At 37.9% G+C, this 22,034-nt stretch overlaps 1 protein-coding gene and 1 pseudogene across 1 annotated transcript in view; both read right to left on the bottom strand.

The window, feature by feature from the left end:
• Window positions 1-22,034, bottom strand: part of NRG3 (neuregulin 3) — a 1,091,888-nt gene that overhangs the window by 470,290 nt on the left and 599,564 nt on the right. The window lies entirely within an intron of this gene.
• LOC111736621 lies at window positions 2,138-2,256 on the bottom strand (annotated as a pseudogene).

The raw sequence follows: 22,034 nt of genomic DNA, 5'->3' as shown, positions 1-22,034 counted from the left end.
CATATTTAAGATAGCCGTTTTAAAGTCTTTGTCTAGTAAGTCCAATGCCTACATTTCTTCAGGGACTGTGTCTAGAGATTACTTTGTTCTATTAAATGTGCCATATATTCCTCTTTCTTTATATGCCTTGTCCTATTTTATTGGAAATTGGGCACTTGATAAAACAGCTACCTTTCCCTTCGCAGACTGGCTCCATGCAAGGAAAGATATTCACCTTTCAGCCTGGTATGAAAGCTTAACATCTTCTCATAACATCATATCCCCTGGGCCTGTGAATGTGTTTTTTTTTTTTTTTAAATGATTCTCCCATTACACCACTATTTTTAAATGTCCTACTTTCTCTAAGAGTTTCATCTCTGCTTCTTCTGGGAGCCTTAGTTGTCTATTGTATTTTTTCAATCAGTGATCTCTTGTTTCAAGCATCTGTAGATCTGTAGCAATCTTGCAATTATCATGAGTCATGCCTGCTGCTTCCTTAGCCTGAGATCCAAGCTGCTTTTGGCTGTCTGAACTCCACTGTAGGTGACACAGAGACCAATCTGTTAGGTAGTTTACAGACAGGTTAGAATGTTGCACAGTCAAGTCTTCTCTGCACTCTCTGGTTTACTAAGGGAAATGGAGAGTGAGCCACTAATTCTTCCTAATTTAGTTCCACTACACTCAGAAGGGAGTGGGGCAAGAGTGAGTAAAAATGTCACAGAATTTTCTACTGTTTGAATATGGCTTTTTCTTGATTGGGTGTCCACTTGGTTGCTGTATACCTTTGACTCATTTTCAGAGCTCCCCTATAGTTATTTTATTCAGGTTCTAGATTTTTTTTTTTTAATTCCATGAGGGGATTCTTGCTGATATCACTCTATTTTTGACTCACATACTCAAAATAATTTTTTTCATCCCCAACACATTTGATGCATCACCCATGATATTGGCTACATTTCATCTTATAATCAGTTTATCTTAGACTATCTTTATTACTTTTGTCACTCTCTAAACTCCTTAAGGACACAAAATATTCCTTTCTTCATAGAACACTTAGCTCAGTGCCTGGCTCTGAATAGGCACTCAATTTTAGCTTGATAGATTGAAAAGCTATAGAAAAGCAAGCCTATGTGTGTAGATATCTAGCCCTATAGTAATCATCATTTTTTTTTTTTTTTTGGCTGCACAAGCACAACATTGCTTTAGAACATGTGTGTTCACAGAAAACCCACACCGATTTTGTTGAAATCCTGTAGTTGGCATATTGTTAAGTTAGCAGACGTATTTGGAAATGGCAGCAGGCACTGTGCATCACTCAGAAGAAAAATTAGCACCATTTCTCTACAATGCCTGCACCACACCCCCTCTTTCAGTTAAAAATGGGTATTCATTCAGAGAGAGAAGCCAGCATTGTTCATATTGTTGATTTAGCTTATTCAAGTGATTCTAGAAGCAGCTCTGGCATTTTCAAGAATAAGGAAAAACAAACAAAAAATCACGAAGTATATGAATATCTCTAAGTAAAGTTTAAAGCAAAAGACTGTGGCATGCTAATTAATTCTTGTTATCTAAGATAAAGGGGGGAAAAGGAAAAACATGCTTGGCTTTCATTACCACACACAGCAGTCCTTCTGAAGAAAGACCTTAAATGTTTCCCCTGGGGTGTATGTTGTCCTCCTAAATGAATTAGTCAAATAGAAATGCACATTATTTGGACAGAAATGCCCAATGGGGAATTTCCATAAAATGGAGATATTTGATACCCATTAGAAAATATTTTATTAAGTAACCTCTATCACAAGGTGATATTTTTAAAGGAGAAGACATTAAAAGTCAGCACAAATTCTCTAAATCGATCAATCAATTTCTCTTTCTCTCTTTCATAAAAGATAATAACTGCATTGATAATTGTCACTTATATACTTTGGATCTATTTTGCAGAAAGTAAATCTCCCATCATTGAACTAATGTATTTTAAGAGCCACCTGTGTTGTATATCTATCTTGTTATGTACACATCTATGTGTGACAGGCGCATATCCATAATAAACATTTTTTTTTTTAATTTTTAAACAAGGCAACACTTGGTTGACCTCACATATTGCAAGGGCCTTGTCAGCTTATGATCCCTTATTTTTTTTATTTATTTATTTTTTTTACACCTATAGTACCTGGTTTTCCTAGGTGGTCTCCCATTCAAGTACTAACCAGGCCCGACCCTGCTTAGCTTCCAAGATCAGATGGGATCGGGCTTGTTCAGGGTAGCAGGACTGTACACCATAATAAACATTTTGAATAAAATGTTTTTAAAGGCCTAAGTTTTAGATCCTAATTATCTATTCAGTTTTCCAAATATTCAGGAATTCTTTTTATAGATGGTAAAACATATTAAGAATTTGACCAAGGTAAATTTGAAGATTTAAAGGATTATGATTACATGAAATTAAGTGACTCTATTTGCTCTAATAAATAAATATATATGTATATTTATTTTAATGTCAAATATGACTTTTTATCTTCACCATCCACTTTTATTTAGTAATTTGTCCTATTTTGCACATACATAACCCTTTACATAGCAGATGCTCAGTAGTTATTTGCTGAATGAATCAATTATAACTTGGTTCTAAACTTTAAAAAACATGAAACTTAATTATTAATAAAATGCTTTCAGTTATAATTTTCTCTAAAGTTAAGTTAGCAACTTTTCTCAGTGGAAGTTTAGACCTGTTGGTAACTAACACACTAGATGATAGATAGATAGATAGATAGATAGATAGATAGATAGATAGATAGATAGATAGACAGACAGACAGACAGATGTAGGGATATATCTTATAAAAATGTCATTTGAATAGGGCCAAAAATAACATTAAGAAATGCCTACAGAATGTACTATGCTCTCTCAATAGTTCTGGTGGGGTGGTAGTCAGCAGGCAATCAGGTACCATAAAGAATGTTTAGTAGGGCTGAGCAGAAAAGATCAGAAAGATCAGAGTTCTGGTCCACATAGGAGCCCGGAATGCCTGTCAGCTCTTGAGCAGACAGGCTTGGGGACCATGACAAAAAAGAGAGATAGGTGCAGAACAAGGGCATTGAGAAATTATGCGGGCAGCAGTCTTAGAAATTGGGCAGGATCTGCCTACCCAAACAGAGGCTCCTGAAGGGCTGAGTAGAAAAGGAGGACTCAAGGAGGGAGCCTGAAATCTCTCATCTCAGCTAAAGACTTTATCCAGGAACTGGAACTGAGACTTAATTTTAGGAAATATAACTGTGGAGGAAAAGAGGGTTGCAAAACCTGAGCAGTGGTGGCCAAAGGGCTGGCACTGAGAGTAGAATGTGACCATGGCATCACTAAGCCCTGTGATGATGACATAGGGTTGAGGCTCCATCTAGCTGGGTTCTCTGTACAGTTTGCACCTGTCTTGAGGTTATGAACATTCTGGTAAAGTAATTTTTGGTGCTCATAGGCTTCTGATGAACTCTATCCTGAGAATGTAAAATCCTTGCTGTCTCATCAAAGTACTGTTGAACTCTCCATTATTTTTGTGTCTGTAGTTATCATTATTAAATAATGATTGTTCTCTTTTATCAGGTACATGTTACATTCTCTCTTATATCCTTTTAACACATCCTTATGAGAGAAAATGGAAACATAGAGTGGTTCAGCCATTTGCCTGAAGTCCCTGGGGCATGAGTAGTAACGCTAGAACTTTCATCCAGCTGTATACGGCTCCAAGGTTTCAGTGATTTCCACTGAACTACCTGACTCTCATTGGAAGATATATTTCCTGAAAATATTAATAATCAATTAACCTTAAAAAAACATTTAAAAAGGAATTTTTAGAAGGGATCTCAGAAACCCATGGGCCTTCTTTTATGCTGTGCCTTGGCATTTAAGGGCAGCAATTCAGGTTATAAAGAAGCCAGAAGAGTGTTCTCATCTAATGGCAAAATACACACAGGCTTCAGGGGCCACCTCGTCAACAGTCTGAAAGGGCAGAACCAGAGTCCAGTTTTGCACAACTGAATAGATAGGATTGGATCAAAGCAATTAGCTTGCTATTAACATTGACTTTCTTAGTTTGCACATTCAAAGATAAAAGAAAAAATAATTACTCCTGGCTCTGTTTTGACAATAACAAAGAAAGTAATTAGGAGAGAATAATAATGATGATATACAGCCTTTTTTTTTACCTTCTAATGTGCACTGCAACATCCAGTGAGTAAACATCTTGAACTTATGTGCATTCAGACTCAAATGCCTGAGTTGGCCATGCTTCTCACCCATTCAGAAAGCCTCAACAAGGTCTGGTGCCCAGAGGAGGCAACCAGGTTCTTAAGCATCCAGAACATACCCTCTACTCTCACAACCAGCCCATGGCATGTCTTGTACACTCAATGCTATTTTAGTCATTATGGCCTAGAAATAATTATACCCTGAAGTTTATGTCTCTTTCAGTTTTGCCTTCCAGTTTCCTCATAGGGAGTATCCTACCCTCTCCCCAAAGAAGGTAGTCTTTGCCTCTTGACATGCTACTCATCCTTCAAGGCCTGTTTGAAATACTTTGATTCTGTGGACCCTTCTCTGACATTCTCTACAGACTCTAGTTTCTTTACAGCATAGACCATAAGTTCTTTGTGTGTGATGATCGATCTCTCCCTTGTACTTATCTCAGTCTGAGGTCCATACAGGTGCTCAATAAATGTGTGCACTAGAAAGAAAAGAAGGGCAAAATGAAATGGAGAAAAAAAAAACATGGAAGAAAGGAATGAGAGGAAGGGAGGGAGGAAGGAAGGGGACATGTCTCATACTTCAGTAGCAGTTTTGAAAAGTAAAATGAAAAAGAACTCAACAGGGCAAGTGGATGAATAATTGCCTTACAAACTTAAGAATAGATGTGATGAGTCACAGTGGGATCATTTATTTCACAAAGAAGGTGAAGACTGGTTGACCTGGACTTTGTCTTTCTGAGCTATAAGAAACCTTGCACAGTTAAGCAAAAAGTCATGAACCTTGCTTGTTTTTTCTTTCACCATCACATTGTCATCAATTTAATGCACAGATATTCTCTCTCTTTCTCCATTTCCATATCTATCTATCTATCTATCTATCTATCTATCTATCTATCTATCTATCTATCTATCTATCTATCTCTCTATCTCTCTATCTCTCTATCATCTATTTATCATCTATCTATCCCTCACACTTCCCCATGCCCTTGTAGTTCTACCAGAATGGTGATCAAAAAAAACTTCTTCTCTTAACTATGCTAAAGAGTCAGTTAGATGCAACAGATATAAAACTCCAGCTGGTATTCAACAAGACCTTCCCCAGTACCTGCAGCACCTGCAGTTTTTCTATTCCTGGCTGTAATTCAGCACCCTCCACACATAATTCTCTGCCTAGGAGAAATCTGTCAGGTCTTTTTGGATCACTTGTTTCATGGACAATGCCAACATATCCATAGAAATTCCATCCTCAATGTTGAGATTAAAAAAGGAGTGGGGAGGATAATAACTGTTTTTCAAAATAAAATAGATCTCGGTTGTACTGAAGGTTTCTAAAATGTAACTTCACCCTTCTCAATGATTTGGCTTCTCAGCTGTGCTCTCCAAAAGTCAGACACTTACATATAAATTCAAGAGAACTATTTTATATCACAGTTTACAGTTATTAAATCTGCTGCCAGTCGCCAGGATTTCCCTCACAAGGGATGAATATTGCTACATCTAACCTCTCCCTCTTGGCAACCAGCATGATGTGGCAGAGGGAGGCTGCATCTTGGAATCATACAATCTGGGTTCAAATCCCAGTTCTGATACTAACCACCAATAAAAGTGCAAGGTCACTTCACCATTATTTAGCTGAGTTTTCACAGCTACACTTCTGAGAATTAAATATGTTTGCCTTAGTGATGCCCTGGAAACAGGAGAAGCATGTAGTAGGAGCTAGGAAAATGTTCATTTTCCTGAGGAATTATGTGGTAACAGAATGATTATACAAAAGGTATGACATTCAAGACACACACATATGAGTGCAGAAAGGTCGTATTACTTGTTTCCTTGAAACCATCTTAAATTTAACTTTAGATATCCTTCTATGCCAAGGAAGAAAGAAAATCAAACATACTAATTGAGGTAAAATTCCTCCTCCAACATGCTCCCAAACCCCACAGTGGTATAAGGTCCAGAGTTCTCTGGGAGCAAGATGCACTGGCTCATTGATCACAGGGCACCGATCACCATGGGTTACTGAGTGTTCTACTATCCCTGTCCTCCAGTTCCTTTTGGGTCCAGCTTTCAAAGCCCTGGGACCCTCCTCCATAGAATCCACAATCCTTCCTCCTCCTCTCAAGACTGAAAATTGCCTATGGATCAAGGGAAAATATCTATCTTGTTTCCCTCAGAGGCATGCTGTCCCTTAAATATTCACTATGGATTTGGCAGCCCGGAGAAAATAAAATTAAGAACACAAGCACCTTGTAGATCAGGAAGCCTAGATAACCTTCTTGAATGAGGAAAAGAGGCAATGTATAAACATAAATTAATATCTCAGAATTTCTCCTGCTATAATTGCAAATATTTGAATAGCTAACACTTAGCATTATGATGAGCTCAAAAAATGCCAGCAATTCGATAATGAAAGAATAAATTTGTAAATAAACTGCAGCGCTTTACTGTTTCTAGGGCTCCTTCACATGTCATCTCAGTTGATCCTACCTCCTGGGAAGCAGGCAAAAATGTGATAATGATCCCTTTTTTTTGATAAGTTTATGAAGGTTCGGCAAAGTCAATCTGTGGACTTGCCAGCTTACAGGTCCCTGCAGGTCTTTGCAGATGCCTCTCCATCTGGGCTTCCTCTGCCTTGGGGTGTGTGGCCAATTGCCCTTAATCAGGATGGTAGAGCCCAGAATTCTGGAGCCCGGCATCAAACCCCTTCTTCCTTGCCCCAACCTCCTCATTGTGAGTGCTGCTGAGACACATGGCTCTTGAGTCCTATGCCTAAAATGATGCATCAACACCCTGTTCAAATCCCTCCAGGACTGATGCCACGCTGTGTTCCTTCCTGGGCCTACTCGAAGAGCTAGAGTCTACTAGACTCTGACCCTCTTTTCAGAAGCACACCGCTGTCTGACTTTTTGAGAAGCTGTCTGCTTCCTTGTTTCCAAAGCTCAGTATTGAACCCCTATGCATCTGGTCTGGGATCCACTGACCCCAAATGCCTCCTGGGTTACTGTTCATCACCTTCCTACAGGCAGTATCCTGCTTGCTTAACTGTTTTCTTCCAGCTTCCTGGCCTTGGCTTGACTAGTCTAGAGTTCTGTTTCATTTAACCCTTGTCTAGCTGGTCACAATCAGATGCATCTGCTTCCACTAGATGCTGAATGTTGAAGTCGATTCCTTCCCAACACTCCATTAAGGAGCCAAAGAAAGGGACCAGGACAGTGCTTTGAGATCCTATCTTCCTACCCAAGTGCCTCTCCTGATGCATATACTCTTCTGAGAAGAAGGACTGGTGAGTTCTTTCTCTGGAGTCCACAAACCTACGAGATGGTAGTTGAGTTGGGAATGGTGTTATTCCAAAGGCGGTCAGAGTTCCTATACCAAAAAGGAGAAACAGAGGCTGGAGGAGAAAAGGAGAGATAGTCAGAGAATGAGAGGGATTGGTTCATGCCTCAAACAGAAAAGACAGAGGCAGGTACCTGGCAGTGAAAGCAAAAATAGAGAAGGTCAAGGGAATGGAGTGGACCAATAAAGTTGGGCAGATTGGGACCTTGGTCTAAGTGAGGAAATGTGAGCCTGGGCAATCATTATATATAGATAAGATACATCTTGATAGACAAGATCAGCCCTTAAGAAACTTACCAGGCTGGACAGATTCAGAAGCAACTCACATTCTCTGAGTACTTATTATGTGCATGGTGGTGTCTGTCTCGTACTCTACTTCATCTATTCTACATTACTCCTTTTAGATATAGAAGTGATTATGCACATTTTAAAGTTATCAAAAGGGCTCAGCAATATTAATATGATAGCCCTACTCCCACAACCAGTGAAAAGCAGAGGTTATATTTACATAAGGTCCATGTGATTTCAGTGCTGGCCCCACTACTCTGGACGGGTCCTTTAGCCCCTCAGCTCCCAGGTCCTGAGCCCAGGTCTCAAGTTTGTCTTTGATCCTAATACCTTTCCCAGCACCATTTAACTTCTGTTGCAAAAATAGCCCAGCTAGGACAGCTAAGTGCTTTCAGCTCTGGGCACCCAGGTACCCTGCAGGCCTTCAGCCCCTGTCAGTGGGACAGAAACAATGGACTGACAGTTTAGAAGTCTCTGGAGTTAAACTGTTAGGGAAGATAAAGGAATCCTGTTCTAATTTACTTTACGGAGTTAGCCCTTGGGGAAGCAAATCCTCTCTTCTCCTAAGAAATTGACCCACTTGGAACCCCAGGCTCGGACAATTTTTTTAATCACAGGGTGACTAACTTGAGACAGCCTAGAGAGAAAACTCTTAATTTGACACCAAATTAGTCAACCAGAAATCTCTCACAAATGTGCTTCTTCTCTGCTTCAGCCAGAGCCTAATTAAGACCCTAGCATGGCTGTTACTTAGTGCCAGCACCATTCAGTTAATGGCCCCATTACTGTTAGCCTTGCAGCCACTCCTGTGTACCACTGTAGAGATACTCTTCAGTAAGCCGGAATTTTTAAAAATGTTCCCAGGACAATCAACCACAAACCATATCTTAGGACACTCCCGACCACTCTCCCTAGCCCCATCAGCATGAAAACCTCAGTGTGGCTGTGAACAGGAGTCAGAAATCTAAATCCATGTCCCAGCTCTTCTAGAGCTAGGATGTGTGGAAAACAAGGCTGGGAACACACCTTCTTGTCAGCTGGGGATACTACCCCCGCTTAAGTGGTTGCTGTTGTGAGGGCCATAAACTGTAAACTCCTGAGCACTGTACAAAAGTTAGTATAATTAGTCTATTCTGAGCCCCATTTTCTGACAATTAATTGATTGATGTGCTCCTATTTGCCTGACTTCCTCTCTCATTGTGCATTGAATCTCATTTCTTCATTTGCCAAGATTTCCCATTTTAGCCAAAGGAGCAAAGCCTCTGAAGCACTAGTTAAAAGCTGGGAGGCTGCTGAGATGGTGGGCTTCCTGGCCCTTGCTGTGGTCTTGGCCAGGCCCAGGCCTCAAGCTGACCACGCTGGGGTCAGGCACTTTTACTTACAGGCTCTCTCCACAGTGGCAGGGAAGGTGGCTCTTTTAGTTCCCCATGATATAAATATCCTGGATATCATGTGCATGTGGATCTCTTCTCTTTTAATTGGTAGTTTGGATTCCACGGCACAATCAGCATTCCTTCCATCGAGTCAATTAGCTCCTGCAAATACACTGCATGCTTCTCAGGCTCTATAATTATCACTTAATGTCAAAAATTGAAAAGTGGAAAGAAGCAAACCTTAACCATATGACTTAGAGGTGAATGTCAGCATCTAAGAAAAAATTTCTGAGCCTAATTCTTCATATATGTTTGCTTCTGCTGGGATCTTATTTTGGAGAAAATGTATAAATAAATCCATGTGTCTTTTAAAGTTACTAACCCTTAGCAGCAATGACATACTCTAAGCCTCAATTTTCTCATCTATCAAATGGGGCTAATATCCCTTTCCCCAACTAATTCACAAGATGAGTGAGAGTAAGATCAACAGTTAAGTCATGTAATTATTTTAATTATTAAAGTCTAAATCACACTACAGACATAAGATAGCATTATCACTTGATAAAATATTTTTCATTAGCAAAACAGGAAATTAATTATCTTTTTAATAAATTTTTTTTTTAGGCAAGGCACCCTTGGTTGACCTCACAGATTACAAGGAACTTGTCTGCTTACAATCCCTTATTTATTTATTTGTTTGTTTGTTTGCTTACTTATTTATTTATATTTATTTATTTAATGCCTACAGCACCTGGTCTTCCTAGGTGGTCTCTCAGGAAATTAATTTTCAACAACACATCACCCAGATCTGCCCCTCTCAGTATTGCCTCTCAGGGCATCCTTTTCAAGATTCACTCAGTGATGTGATAGTATCAATATTATTTTATTGTCTAACTTGGTTTGCCAAATAAATCCACTCTGAGTGGGAGCAATGAACTAATGTACACACATACAGGAGCTCTAATTCATGCAGATGAGGAGTTCCTGGCTCTGCCGTGTGGTAGCTGTAAGATTTTGCCCAACTATTCAGCCTTAGAATGTTCTGAAGATCCAGTGAGATCATATCAGTAAATTATCAAGCACATAGTAGGCTTTAGCCAATATGCAGGCCTTTGCCTCCAAATCCAGTCCTTCTACTGCCCGGTAGCACTTTCATTAGAGATTTGAGAATGTGGCTTCTCTATAGCAGTAGTGTCCTTGGGTATTTATTAAGGAAGAGAGCAGTTTGGATGCTGTTCTTGACAAATACTTCAGCCACGATTAAACATTGCTAGTGTTGTTAGGACAAAGGACAAGTGATCAAAGAAGACTAATTATAATGAATTATAATCCCTCTCCAACTCTGTGCTTGATATTTCAGCTGCCATGTGAATAGATGACAAGGGTGTGGAAAAAACTGCCTACCATCTGCCTAAAAATTCAAAGCAGGAGCTAAAAGTGTTCAGAGGGCAAGTTAGTTAATGTCTAATTAAAATCTTAAAAGTAGTACTCACTAGTCAATTTTCGAGTATATCCAATGCTAAGAAGGCCAAGAAAGACAGGAGCTGGCATCCATCATTTCCATTAGAACTTTCTAGTAACTGGACAGATAATAAAGAGATTAAAGAGTATAGTAGTCCTGGGTTCAAGACCAGCCTTATTTCTTCCTGTTCTCTTTTTTTCCATTCTGGCCATTCAAACAACTTCTCTGAGCCATAGTTTCCTCATCAGTCAAATATAAAAATAAGTATAAAGACAGAGCTGAGTCTATCCACGTTACAAGGTCAATTCCAGACTTGCATAGTGATACTTCCCACTCTATAGGCTCAAAAGCATATTTATTATCCTTTCCCCCAAAGTTTCCCTTCTTAAAGCACCTATATCAAAGAATGGCATAGCTATTTACATAGTCCCCTAATCACTCTCGATCTGGAGATCAGTGAAGACTACCCCAACCTTGTCCAGTGAGATTAAATATCCATGCAATATTTCCACTCTATCTTCTCTTCTCAGCTCCCACTTCCATAGCCTAAGTTCAGGACTCAGCATCTCTAGGCGTCATCTCCTGTTTGGTCTCCTAGTCTCCAATATCAACGTCTCCATTCCACCACTCACTCTCGTTACTAGGGTACCTACTGCTCATAAACTACAAGTCCCATCACGACATTCCCCTGCCTAAAATACATAAGTGGTGTATGTATTTGTGCCAATTTTCAAATGCCTTATAAGCAGCAGAAACAAACAAAAATTGGATCATCAATATATAAAACAGATAAAGGTAAAACAGTCCAAGTAGAAGAAGGAAAAGGTACTCGCTATTACCTGCTCATCCCCCTTAAAGCTGCCCCTTAATTACCTCTGAAAGTTCAGGAAAATATTTTAATTTAGCTGGTACAAGGCTCATATTGACTTACCCTTTCTTCATCTCCAACTCAGCCTCCAAAGACATGTCATATTTTTAATGCTAAGATATTGTGATATGCTCAACTGTTTTAAAGCAGCAATCTTTTAAATTTGAATAAGGCTTCAGAGTCTAAGAAGCACTTTCATATGCCTTATTCAGTTACTCAATACATACTATTAAGTATCAACTACGCACTAAGCACTGTGACTAGTATTGCCAAAATAGAGTAAAAATCAGTTCTCCCTGTTCTTCTCATGTAGATAATATTTTTATAGTGCAGGGAGATAAATACTAGTTTGAATCATGTAAAGTAATCAAATGGTCAAAAATTTCATATGACTCAATTTATATGACCTACCTTCCATAGGATTCAATCCAAAAATCACTATTAGTGTGTATGACAAATGCCATGAGGAAAATATGGGACCTGAGGGAGCACAGAGATGAGACATGCAAATTTAAGCAGGAGACAGGGGAAATATCTCAGGGAAGAGGACACTTGACACATAACAGTGGCGGTGGTGATGTTATAAGCCACTGATCGAGGAACACACAAAGAAGCATCGCTTAGGAATGTTTCAGAGTAATGTGAAAAACAGTACAGATAAATAGTAGGCAATGCATATGACAAATGAAGAGGGTAACAATTCAAACACCCAGCACAGATGAGGATTACTCAAAGGATAGGCAGATGGGAGGACAGGCTGGCCAGGGTGACACAGGGACATCAGAGTGTCACTATGCCCACAGTAGTATAGGCTTTGTGCTCTCCTGGAACTGCCTGCTCAGTCAGAGACCTTGCCTGCTCCCTAGCAAATTCCTTACTCTGCCATGATCCTGCAACATATGGATCCAGAAAACATGCACTGCCTCCAGATTTTGTGCCATACTTTGCTCAGCCTTCCTCTGAACAGAAAAGAACAGAAAAGATCAAAACAGAGTAAATACAGTAGCACTATTGAGGCAAAGGGAAGAAAAATAAGATGAATAATAGTCACCATATAATCAGTAGCTAGCATGTATGCACTACTTTGCGTGAAACTCTATGCCATGTACTTTGCAGATATAATTTATGTCTTTATTACAACTTTGAAAGTAGCTATTAATTTCCTTATTTTACCAAAAAATAAATAAATAAATAAATAAATAAATAAATAAATAAATAAATAAATAAATAAAAGCCCAAGAGGTTAAGTGATTTGCCTAAGGTCACTCAGAGTAAATGATGAAGACAGGATCCTAATCTCCAAAGCTGGCACCCTTAACCACTATACCATGTAGAGGCTTCCATGATCCAATGTACCAAATTCCGTCTTTAAAAAGAACACACGTTGAGGTCAGTAAGGCTATTACTTCTGTTTTAAAGATGAAAAAACTGGCATGCGAGATAGGAAAAAAGACAGTAATGGGAGAGGGCTTATAAAAGCAGACTGTATGGGTATCAAAAAAGAGGGGGGATGCCCCCCCATCCTAATTTGGGAGAAACAAGAAGGAAATCCCCCTAAAATAATGGGAATAATGACCTTGCCACTCTTTAAATTCTCTAGCACTTTCCAAAACTATTCTTTGTCTTTTCCATCCACTTTCACACTCCTGACTACCATGGGAGTTAGCCAATGAAAATAGAATTATCCCCTTTTGAAATATGACCTGATTGAGATGAAGGGGTTCAAGAATTAGGAGTGACTCTACTGATGTTTGCCATGGTCCAGGCTCCAAGTGAAATAGCATTTCTAGAGAATCATGACTGGTAGGAGCTAAAGCTTGGAGAACATTTATGTGAGCATACAAACTCTTTTGACTCAACCAATGATAAATATTATTTTCTCCATTTTCAGATGAGAAAGGTGATGCGGTAAGATACTGGATTTATATTTTAGAATCTCGAAGTAGCAGAGCAGGCATTTAAATCCAAGTCCATCTTATTTCAAAGTGTACATGTTTCAATCAAAGTTCTTTGTCACTTTCTTAAAGGACACAGCCAGGACTTGGTCCTGCCTCTGGTTCCAGTTATTCCACTTTTTCTTGTACTTCATTTTCTAATTTCATATTTGTACCACTCATTCAGAAGTCAATCTCTTAATGATTTTTATTGTTTGTCTGTACATGTATATACCTTTGGCATATACATTAATATATGAATCTCCTATAGACAGGCATGACCAATTCCCTATGGATAATATTCATCTTTGTACCCTGACACTTTGGAAAATATTTGAAACAGATGAGTGTTCAAAAAAACATTCTCTTGTTAATAATAAAGATAATACAATGAGGTTATATAGGAGATATATAAGACTAAAGGGAAAGAGATTTTCCCAAGAAGAATTTCACCTCTTGTTCCTCAAAAGAGCTTAAGTACTCTGATTTACATTCCTTTATCCAGGCAGAAGAGCAGAATAAGCACAGACAGCTGCCTCTGAGACATGCAATGGACCAGGGGGTGCTGCAGAGAGCTTGGTTGGCAATGACTCAAGAAGAGCGTTGGATGCACACAGTGACCTCTTCATTCTGTCAAGGCCTGAGGCCCATGATCAGGCCCTCCCAAAACCATAAGCTGTACTGTAACTGTGTTCTTTTCCTCCACACTCGTCTGCATGTTATTTTTAACCCATCTTTAACTGTATAAAAATTACAACTCAGACAATGGGTCCTGGACCCTCCTTAGATTGTCCTTGCTGGGAAAATTGGACCAGAAAGAGAAGAAGGGTTGAGTTCATCACTCAAAAAGTGGTCTTGAACTTTTCATTCCAATGCCAATGTCTTTTCCACATGACAATGGTGACCTCGCAGTGCCTCTACTGGCATTTGGTTCTCTGGGAGCCTGCAGAATAGGGTTAGCCAGGGCTTCCTCTTCTATTCTTCTGGAATGTGACAGACTGTGAAGTATGGAACTCAAGTAAATACATTTTAGAATAAGCATAGAGAATTTTTGTTTCACCACATAGTTTGATTCAGTTTACCAGATAGTTTTGTAGCTCCTGCTACATTTCAGGCTAGATGCTACATTCAGGAGACAGAGATGAGAAAGATGCCTAATAGAGGAATTAGAAACTTAATAGAGAGCTTAACAGAGGAATCAGACAGGTGAATGGATAATTACAATCTGGCATGATTTGTTTTAATGGATGCACAGAAATTATTTAAAAGGACTAATTACTTCACTCTGGGGGTGACTTCAAAGAGATCGTAATACTGACTAGAATCTTGAAAAATAGTTTTCTAGGAACCTAGGATAGCCAAAAGTATTCTAAGGAGAAAAAATGATACACTCCATAGCAGAGACTCATTTAACAGCTGGCTGGGGGGAAGCAGGAGCATGGGGAGTGTGCAAAAAGATAGATACTGGTGGTGATCGAACTTCCAAAGGAAGGCTTCCTCAGCCCCTGAGTGTAGCCACACCTGAGAAAGACTCAGTTTCAATCCACAAGGTGCTGATGACACTCAGTAGGCAATGGGGCTTACCAAAGCATTTCTAATGACATGTTTTTATTTATTTTTTTCATTTATTTACCTTTTGGTATCATAATATTATTTTCTCCTACTAAATTCTGAGCTTTCTTCTTATATAGTTAGGAAAAATTTGAGCAGAAATTTGAAAATTATGTCATCTTAAAGCAAATGGCTGTTTATTATGGGGAAATGCATAACAAAACAAAACTTGATGCCAATTTTCTAGGGCTATTTTCTTAGTTGGAGAGGCCCAGTGTCAAGTGAAGAGCCATTGCAGTTCAGTTTTCAATGGTTCAAATTCCATTCTTTCCATTCATTAGACAAGTGGCCTTGGGCAAGTTGCTAAATTACTTAAAATGTCTGGGTCAGAATTTCCTCTTGTATAAATGGAGATAATGTTATCTACTTCACAGGTATTCTGTGAAAATTAAATGAAGAGTATATTGCAAATTTTTCCCCAGTTCAGTGTTTGCCTTTCAATTTTATTTATTATGTTTCTTGACTTATAGATTTATTTTAGCAATTAAGTACTCAAATATACAATTTGCCTCTATGGTTCTTTCCATTACTATTTTGTTTAGAATCCCATTTTCCATCCCAGAAATCAAAGGGGACATTCACCTGTGTTTTCTGCTTCTTTTATTATTTCACTTTATTCATATAAATGTTTAATACATCTGAAATTGTGCTTGCTGAAGATTGTAAGATGAAAAAAAAGAGCTAACATTTATTCCATCTGAAAGACTGTGCTCTATACATCCCGTGATTGCTCCTGTTCTCACTGATTGAAAACACCAGCTTAATAACACTTTATATTCTATACTTTGGGGCTGTGTATTTTGTCTCTTTGATCTATTTTTAAAATTATTTTGGCATTGTTTTCATATTTTTAACTTTTTTTGAATATTTGTATAGCATGTACTATCTTCCATTCTTTGTTCTTAAAATATTCATGTTTTATTCTTCCTTACAATCAGTTTTAAAAAGGGGAAAAACTCATAAGCCAAACTTCATAATCAGAAAAACAAAATTATTACAAATAGATGAAAATAGATACTACAGATGAAGGACATAGCATATAACTTTTTACATATATTTATGAAATGAGATGACCTTGACCCTCCCTATTAAGAGTTTGTGTTAGTAAAGAGAAGCTTCCAGAATTGCCAAATTCTCGGAAGACTGGAGCTGTCACAGCTCTGTTAGTACTGTAGGAACTGTTCATATCTAATTTCTGGTTCACTGAATAATGGAATACCCACTACCACCTACAAATTGATGACCTGAGCAGATATGAAAGATAACAGTAATCACTGTGATTGAGCAATTACCATGGGCCAGGCACAATGCCACACCCAGAATGGCAATAAAATATAATTGTCATGAGAATGAGCCTTGGATTCAGACAGTCCTGGGTTCCAGTCCCAGTGTTATTACTAACTAGCTGTGTGACTTTAGAGGTCTTTAGCATTTGTGATGAATAAGGATATGACACAATAGCACTTTGCTAAATCCCACAGTAGACCTCCCCTGCAGCTAGTACCTTAGAAGCATCAAATTCAACTCTCATAAAAACAGTATGAGTTTATAACCCTCGCTCTGCTTAATGAATAAGAAAACAGAGATCAGATAGTTAACTTATTTAAGTTCATGCCAAGTTTCAACACGGTTTCTCTGACCTCAAAGCCTCATACTTATAGCTCATGCATTATCTTTCTTGCATCCATGCCAATAGTACAGACCAGGTGTCATTTATAATTGCACACTAGATTACTTCCACATGGAACTACTGTTATTTGAGACAAGGACATGTGATGCTTAATTTAGATTTTTTGATTGGTATTTTTTACCACTGAATTAATGAAATGAGTATAGAAGCCTTTCCTAAGAAGTGATTAAAATTGATGTGTAGATATCCTGGTTTGCCCAGACGCTTCTTTCTTACCAGTAATATTTGATTCCATGAGCTGTATTGGCATATCCTGGAGACAAGAAAGAAGCTCTCAAGAAAAGGACAATTCTGAAAATAAAGACACCTTGCTTATCATATGGTCTAGCTCCTCAGGGCTCTTTTCGTTCTCTGGGCTAGGGTAAGATAAATGCATCCATTTTATTCTAATATCATTAATGATATTATCATTATTATTATATTAAAATATTTTAAATCTGTGGAGAATCTTACAGTTCACATTTTATGTATATAATTCCATCTAATGATAACAAAAATCTGTAGTTATATTTTGCTTATTTTAAATATGAGAAACTGAGGCTTAGAGAGGCTTTCTAATATCATATAATGTGCAAGAGATAGCTGTCTACCAAAGATTCCCACTTCTCTCTCATGGTATAGAGTTGTTGCTTGAACACCCCTTAAGCCAGAGACTACATTGCTCAGAAATCCTTGCAATTAATAGGGTAACGTGACTGACTTCTGGCTAGTGGAATGCGAATAGACAGGATGGACATTCTCTTCAAACCTGGTCTATAAAATCTACATTTTCTGCTCCTCATTTCATAATTGATGTTGATAATCAGAGAGACATGAAAGCTACATGATGAATGTGGCAAAGATAGAAGGAATCAGATTCTTGAATCAAGATAGAAGATCTTGAAGGCAAAGATAGAAGGAATTTCTATCTTTGCCTTTAGATTTAGAAGGCAAAGATAGAAGGAATCAGATTCTTGAATCAAGACACAACCATAACTAATTAATGTGCTGATTATAAGGGATTTAGAACTCCAATTGTGGCAGAAAACACCCCTCCTCCACACACACGAGGGCAGCTGACAGCTGACCGTGAGCACCTTCTGATCCAGCTTTATGAAAAAGTCTCTCAGTGGATGATTAAGGTGGTTGTTTGAATTTCCCACTCCAAGGTGAAAAAAAAAAAAAGGATTCTCACACAGATAATTACACCATGGCAAAAACAAATTGGAGTTTCAACTTGTAAAGCAAAATACAAGTTACAGATACCAGAAACCATAAGGGATAAATTTAACTGAGGAAAATGAAATAAATCATGTTCTAAACATTACAAGTCAAATCCTATAGATGTTCACTTAGAAGCCCATTGAGTTGTGCAAATGAGTATGTCGTATTCATAGCACAAACCCAGCTGATTCAGCAGATGTAGTAAATATATAATCCATCATGTTCTGGATGGACAGCCTGACTTCATAGCTGTAAACAGAATTATGTCTAACAGCCTGAGGCTAACACCACAAACAATGAAACACACCATTACGAGTTTATAGAACAAGGCTGTGAATGTTAATAATTACTTCCATCATGTCGGAACCATAAATAGGGTTATTAGACATCAGCAAGGATAACAACTGTGGATTTTGCAAAATATCTTGGATCTGGAGACACGTACAGGTCTGGCAGGCAAAACACTAGTCGAGGTCATGCTGGATACTGAATAGAGAAGGTGTAGACTCTACTCCCCCACTGTGACATTTCATAGGGCTAACATTATTTGTTTTGAATTGTCAAACACATAGAACTCTCTTTAAATTCCATTTCTTTTCTTTTTTTTTCTGGATGGAATTCTTCAAAGACAATCATGCAGGTAGGTCTAAACTGTCATCACTTTGTAAGATAATGTATAATTCAAGTGTTTGTTGCCTCTTGGGGAGACTTTCAAAATGTTTGATGCATATATTGCTGAAGCACAATGTAGCTCAGGAATCCAAATGAGAAATCATGTATGCAGTATCCTGAAATAAAATAGACAAGCTGAGGCACACAGAAGAAAGCTGATATACATCACTTGTTAAGAATATTCAGTCGTTGATACTGATTTTATTTACATTTGGTGCAATTCCTCTGAGAAGCTAAACAAACTACTTGTTGAGACAAATGCAAGCTTGACTACTTTATTTTGTGAAATGGGTAACAAACACCCCAGCTCCCCATGCCATCACTCTTGGGTTTTGCTAAACTGTTTGCATTTATCAGGTAAATACTCTAATGTTAATATTTGCCTACATGAGTTCATCCTATTTTCACATTCACAGGTAATTCTTCATTTCTGTAAATATTTGGCAGCCAAACAAAATGTGCTAGGCCCTTCTAGGATCAAATCTGTACTAATTCAACCAAGACAAGTAATATAATGGTTAGGTGCTTGGATTCTTTGGATTCTACAGAAAGACTGCTTGGATTCAAACTCTCCACATCTCAGTTTCTTATCTATGAAATGGGATAAGACACAATTGCATCTTCCTATAACGTTGTAGGGAGAATTGAATGAGTTAAATTGTTTACAGTGCTTAGAACACTGTCTGGCATATAGTCAATCGTATAAAACTGCTTGCTATTGTACTGATATTCTTTTTGTCGTAGGAAGAAAGCTCATCAGTGACACTGCAGTTAACATGGCTGATAAGGCTTATAACAGGAAAAATAACTTTGATACCAATTTAAAGATAATGTTGAGTTGAACACTGGGGAAAGTACACAGATAAACACAGACTCACATTCACTGAGAGAAAGTTATAGCGGAAGCAAAGCCCTCAGCTGTGGCAGGGCACCTAGTGAGTACTTTATTAGGCTCTCATTACATTGTGACCTCTGTTGGATTGAATAATATTAACCAAAAGAAAAATGTCAACATAGAACTTGACAAATGATGTTGCATTGACCAAATTAAATTTACACTAATTATTCAGTCAATAAAGATATTTAAAATGCACTTTAAAAATCTACCTAAGCAAACAATAAGAAATATTTGACTACATAGTTGCACTGGGTCTGATGAGTCAGGGTTCTGAGAACACTTGGTAAGAAGAGACTTGCTGAATGCATTCAGATCTCCCCCAGAAAAGCATGTGGGCATATTTCTTCATAAGACAACATCCAGGAGAAAATTCAGAGGTTACAAATTTTAGGTTAATATACAATAAACTGAGATTCCCACCAAGGAGAACTTGGGTAGCCAGCTGCCCAGGTCACTCTGTAGACTTTAGTGGATTGGCTGGCGATAAGATTGGCCAAAATGACATCTGAAGTTGGTTCCATCTTGGAGAAGCAACTCTAACTTAACAGACTCTCTTGAAAGCGTTTTCTATTCCCACTATGCCTGAACATACCCATAACTAATAAAAGTCCTCTGGAGATACAGACCAGCAGTCTCCAAAGAAAGATTTATCGGGGTAATTAAACAAGTATGTTTCTTTAGTGCAGGATTTCTGAGGACTTGTAGTGTGTGCATATATTTTTACTATGTTGCTCTAAAAACAAACAAACCAACAACACACACATACACACACCACTTTCATAGAGCTTCTTTCCAAACTCATCTTTAGCACACCACCTTAGAGATGAGAAGTTCAGTTCTGCTCTAAACTGGTACTTAAGAGTCACTACTGTAAGAAGCATGCCCCAAAGCTGTCTCTCTCTCCCAGCAGATCACAAATTCTTGCAATATATATACACACACACACACACACACATTACATACATATATATATACACACACATACACACATGCACGAACACTCACACATATATATTAATCGAATCAGTAATAGGGTGCAATACAAGTTGAACAAAACTTTTTTTTAAGCTAACATTAAAATATTGTATGATTTCATTACTATGTAGAATCTAAAGTAGCCAAACTCACAAAAACAGAGTAGAATAGTGGTTACCAGGGGCTGGGGACAGGGGGTGAACAAATAAGAGAGATGTTGTTTAAGGGTACAAACTTGCTAGTAGATAAATAAGTCCTAGAGATCTGATATACAGTATATTGATTATAGACAATATTATAAACATCGAACTTGCTAAGAGATTATATATTAATTATTTTCACCACAAAAAAGAAATGATAATTATGCAGTGTGATAGAGGTGTTAGCTAACTTTAAAATGGCAATCACATGGCAATATATAAATGTATCAAATCAACATGTTATATAACTTAAATTTACACAATGTTACAAGTCAATTATACTTCAATTAAAAAAATAAAGTCATCAGTAACAGGACCCAGAAGGAAATCACTTTTATGATGGAAGTGAAATCATTCTATGCCAGAGTAACTGAGAAGAAGAACAACAATCTATGGGAAAGAAGCAGGATTTTGGTATCTTGAACACAAATTTTAAGTCCCTTAATATTAATTTTCTTTAAAAATAAAATTTATTACAACCACAAAAGTATGTTAACACCAAAAGATATAAGCTCTTCTAAAGCAGGGACTATGTCTAGCTACTCACCACATATTCCTGGTTCACGGAAGATATTCTGAGAATTTCCCTTAGCCATAATGCTATTGACAAGCAAACTTAGTCAATGACTTCTAAAATAAACAGCATAGGTAGACACTGACGTAAGCCCACCGATTTGCCTACTGGAAAAAAATCAGTAATTAGGCAGCAAAAATTGGTTCAAACACAGGGCCAGAATTCATGATAGGAAAAAAAAAACAACCCACAACCAATCAACCTTCCATGCATAGCACACACAACAAGGATAAGACCAGAAGTATCTGGAGGCTGTGATGAAAGGCGGGTACAGAGGAAAGAACATGAGGCTTGAACCTCCTTCCCCCAAAGAAAACAAAACACTGTAAATGTATGTGAAGAACTAAATATGTGAAATTTAAGAAAAATATTTTTAAATGCACATATCTTACAACCCAGTCAAAACAGTTTCTTTTCCCCAGTGTTTTCTCCCTAGTTCAACTACAGCTCTTCTAGAAGCCACAAAAATGTAGGAGGCCACCCTGGGCAAATACTTCTTGGAAAATACTGAATACTACATTCCTCTTTAGGAAAAGCACAACATACAATATACATTTCACTCATCAAATTTTGAAAGTATTTTCAATAGATATATGATGATTATGCCTGTGGCTACCTTCCCATACTGACTAGAATCCCTCTGCAGCTCTACACTTCTGAGATGCAAATTTCTTAGGGAAATTTCTCAGGAAGACTAGACCATCTTTGGATGCTTCTTCTGTTTTAGGCTAAAAAA

The sequence above is a fragment of the Pteropus vampyrus genome, unplaced genomic scaffold, assembly GCF_000151845.1.
Source record: "Pteropus vampyrus isolate Shadow unplaced genomic scaffold, Pvam_2.0 Scaffold20, whole genome shotgun sequence".
In the NCBI taxonomy this organism is placed as follows: domain Eukaryota; kingdom Metazoa; phylum Chordata; class Mammalia; order Chiroptera; family Pteropodidae; genus Pteropus; species Pteropus vampyrus.
The sequence above is the reverse complement of the archived record's forward strand: the minus strand, read 5'-3'. Positions and strand labels throughout refer to the sequence as shown.